This window comes from Malus sylvestris, chromosome 9, assembly GCF_916048215.2.
Source record: "Malus sylvestris chromosome 9, drMalSylv7.2, whole genome shotgun sequence".
NCBI lineage: Eukaryota > Viridiplantae > Streptophyta > Magnoliopsida > Rosales > Rosaceae > Malus > Malus sylvestris.
The window spans coordinates 18,671,184-18,674,834 of NC_062268.1; positions in this window are offsets into that span (position 1 = coordinate 18,671,184).

Below are 3,651 nucleotides of genomic sequence, written 5' to 3' on the forward strand. Positions count from 1 at the left end.
TAATGATCCAACCTTCAAACTTGTTTGTATATGCTTCGAGATCGCATACGCCAAAAATCGCAAAAAACAAACATTCAAAGATTATGTAACGAGACAAACCTTTTTGACAGTTATAAACAAAAAATCATCATTTAACGGTAGTTTTAACTCTGATTTTGATGATTTTTTACAGCTACACTCCTTGATCCTATTAAATACAATGAACAAATTTGATTGTCAATATAAAATATTTACACTAGTGGATATCCCAAAATCTTATGTTATACTTAATAAAAGTATAAATAAACTCTAAGTATTAGTGAATCTATTGTTTTGATGGGATGCGCATTGTACGAAACTAGTTTCAACGATCAAACCGTCAAAATTGTTTGTATATGCTCCGAGATCGCATACGCCAAAAATTGCAAAAAAACAAACATTCAAAGATTATGTAACAGGAAAAACCTTTTCGACAGTTATAAACGAAAAATCACCATTTAAAAGTAGTTTTAACTCTGATTTTGATGATTTTGTACAGCTACACTCCTTGATCCTATATGAATACAATGAACTAATTCGATCGTCAATTTAAAATATTTACACTAGTGGATATCCCAAAATCTTATGTTATACTTAATGAAAGTATAAATAAACTCTAAGTATTAGTGAATCTATTGTTTTGATGGGATGCGCATTGTACGAAACTAATTTCAACGATTCAACTGTCAAACTTGTTTGTATATGCTCCGAGATCGCATACGCCAAAAATCGCAAAAAACAAATATTCAAAGATTATGTAATGGGACAAACCTTTTTTACGGTTATAAACAAAAAATCACCATTTAACGGTAGTTTTAACTTTGATTTTGATGATTTTGTACAGCTACACTCCTTGATCCTATATGAATACAATGAACTAATTCGATCATCAATTTAAAATATTTACACTAGTAGATATCCCAAAATCTTATGTTATACTTAATGAAAGTATAAATAAACTCTAAGTATTAGTGAATCTATTGTTTTGATAGGATGCGCATTGTACGAAACTAGTTTCAACGATCCAACTGTCAAACTTGTTTGTATATGCTTCAAGATCGCATACACCAAAAATCGCAAAAAACAAACATTCAGATATCAAGTAACGAGACAAACCTTTTCGACGGCTATAAACGAAAAATCATGATTTAACGGTTATTTTAACTCCGATTTTAATGATTTTTTACAGCTGCGCTCTTTAACCCTATATGAATACCATGAACTAATTCGATCGTAAATTTAAAATATTTACACAAATGGATACCAAAAAACAAAAAGGCAATGCAAGAACCCCAAAAGAAAAGCAAAAGGAAAAAAAATAAAAAAAATAAAAAAATGAAAAACTTTGCGCGACATAGGTACACTTGCATCGTATGAATACAATGAACTAATTCGATTGTCAATTTAAAACATTTACACAAGTGGATACCACAAAAGAAAAAGGCAATGCAAGAACCCCAAAAGAAAAGCAAAAGGAAAAAAAAACCTTGTGCAACGCAAGTGTACCTACATTGCTCAAAGTCCCCCCCCCCCTTTTGTCTATAACATCCCAAATCCAAACCTAACCCCTTTGATTTTCTTTTCAATTCTTTCGAACTGTGATTTTTTTTATTTGCGTTGTATGTTTCGAAAATGAACTTGTGGTTGTTGATTGAGACGGGAATCACAATTTATCTTTGTTTTGTGACTCTCTGCTTTTCCAGTTTCGCTTTTCCAGTTCCGCTTTTGAGACTTCAAACTTTTAAATGAAGGAAAAAAAATATGCATTGCAATTTGCAAGGTTGCTTTTGACTTGTGTTAGAACACAGGAAAGAAAGATAAGAAATGACATTTCCTTGTTGACTTTCCGCGACGTAGGTGTACTTGCATCGTGCAAAGTTGAGAAAAAGTGGTAAAGCATTTTTGGTTTGGTGCCAAAATCTTGCGCGACGCACAAAACATCACGCAACGGCACTTTGCGTGACGAAGACTGGCATCGCGCAAAACGGTTTTGTGTGACGTACGTGCACCTTCGTCGTGCAAAACTGTTCATCAGGCTTCGTCGTGCAAAGTGCATTTGCGCAAAGGCCATTTACGCAACGTTTTGTGTTTAGCGTCGCACAAACATGTTTTTGTACTAGTGCATATAGATAACAAGGTTGTTAATTTCTTGTAATTTCTTCCGCATCTAATATTTACTATTTTTAGTCATATTTTGGATATTTTCACATTATTTTTTACCATTAAGTTATTTTTATCTTTTGATTTGTTTTCCTCATACAATAATTAAGGTCCCTGTTGTTGTGCATTCAAACACATTATTTGACATTAGCGTGGCAATTCTTCCCTTATGAGTCATTTGAACCTTAGCTCACATTTTTGCAGTAGGTAAACAAATTAAAGTCAGACTTACCTACGTACGCAGACATTCACCTTATATGTTCGTAGTTTTAGCTTGGTAAACAAATTAAAGTCAGACTTACCTACGTACATGTTCACACGTCCAAAAATGTCTATAATTATGACTAGCTAGGCCAATTCTCTAAAGATTTTGATGTAGCTTTAGAAGTAGCTTGATGGAAACTTGTACTCCAAGATATTAGTAAACTCCATGCATGCCACTTGTGTGTGGGAGTATTTTGGTAAACGGCATAAATTTTTCTTTTTTTGTGTATTATTACTCATAAAATCCTAGTGGTTTAATTTACCCATTGAATCCTAGTGCATGTCTTTTCGTGTATTTGACAAGATAAGGAAATGTTGGGCTGCCTAATATGTAAGAGTGCATAATTTCACAGGAGAAGGTGGTCAACCAATTAAACTCACCGTCATGATTAAGGCATCTTTAAACCCAGATTGTGAAAGCCATATAATCAAGGCCCTTAGGTTTCGTGAACCTCATTAATTATTTTAATAATAAAATATTTACATGTCAAGATAATTAAATTTATTTCTTTTTAATTAAATTGTATTTCTTAATATATTCATTTAGTGTTAGAAACTTTACATTTTCTATATTTATATTTATGGCTAAACTTAGTATCATATATTTCTATTTTTAGTTTGTACCTATTTTTAATTTGCAAGCCTTTTGTTTTTTTTTTTTTAAATTTTACCAATTTTATTTTCAGTTTCAATTTGTACCCATATTTTTTAAACTTTTATTTGTAATCATAACTTTTTAAACCTTTGATTTGTACCCATAAATTATTTGCAATGTACCCATTTTTATTTAAAACTGTACCACTTTGTTACATGCAAAATGTACCAATTTTTTTTGTTTTGTAAGTACCATTCCTTTTATGTAAAATGTACCATTTTTTAATGTAAAATCTATTTATTTATTTTTAATCTAAGATGTACCTATTTTTTTTTATATAAAATGTACCCATTTAATTTATATGAAATCTGCCCATTTTTTTTTTGTACAAAATGTACCAATTTTTTGTATGTGCAATGTACCCGCATTTTTATATAAATGTACCAATTTTTTATGTCACAGCCCATCCTGAATTATTGTTATCGATGGCGTGAGATGATTAATTTGCCCTTGGATGTCAAGTACGTATGTGGTGTCGTGGCTTGAGTTTGGATTTTAAACTAATTTAGTTAGTTCCTAAGTTTTTGGAACTTACAATTGATGGTTTTGGTTGT